Consider the following 959-nt stretch of genomic DNA (forward strand, 5'->3'; position numbering starts at 1 on the left):
GTGGATCAACCTTAATGTGTGTGTAGCAGGGACGATGTTTTCCTCCAAACACAGCTGCTATACTCATATGCCTGCTCTGGATCATGGCTTTGGATTCTTGGTTCCTGTTACATTCATTCATCATTCAAGGACATACTTCTTCTCTATACGTTCTCATGAATTTGGCAAAGGATTATCTTTGTCCATTACTACCCAAATTCCATGAGATCAGCCCAGCAGTGAACTGTATTAGCAAATCTATTACTGCACAATCCAAAGTCATTTTACATGGAACACGTGTTGTCTGCAGTACCTATCACTTTTATGCAGCCTTTTGAGACCAAATCCTTCTAACTTAAAAAGGAGTATGAATTTCATACTGGTATCCCGAAATTAAACCTCCTTTAAATGACTTTGCCCTCAAAATTTACTGTCTTGCATTATTTGGCACATCTCTAGATTGCAAACATGATTAAATATTTGCAGTTTTCTTAGCTAAGTGGTCTGCTGGCATTTCTGAAATATTTTACATAGCTACAGCTGAAATCTTAATTAGATTGAACAAAAGAGAAAGGAGGAGTCAATATATGTAAACAGAGCAGCGACCCTTGCCTGTATGTTTTCCCAGGTCTGTGAAACCCTAATGCAAAAAATTCAAGGAAAAACAGAGGAGCACTAATAAACGCTAACCTAGGAAAGATACAAGCCAGAAAAATATCTGGAACAGGCGCAAACACTGTGATGGAGAGGAACACACGGAAAACGTATCTGAGAAAACGACAACATTCATCCAGAAATTAAACCAGAATTTAACAAAGTAGAGCTTTGACGGCCACAACAGCCACAGATGCCACGCAATAAACCCGTTTGTAATGCCACTACAGCAACATTTCGCGGCAGCAGCGCCGCACGCTCCGACCGCTCCCCTCAGCGCTTCCGCCCCGTCACAGCGCGGCCGCCGCCTCCGGCCCGGCCCTTCC

The sequence above is a fragment of the Sturnus vulgaris genome, chromosome 4 (genome assembly GCF_052056855.1).
Source record: "Sturnus vulgaris isolate bStuVul1 chromosome 4, bStuVul1.hap1, whole genome shotgun sequence".
Classification (NCBI taxonomy): Eukaryota; Metazoa; Chordata; class Aves; order Passeriformes; family Sturnidae; genus Sturnus; species Sturnus vulgaris.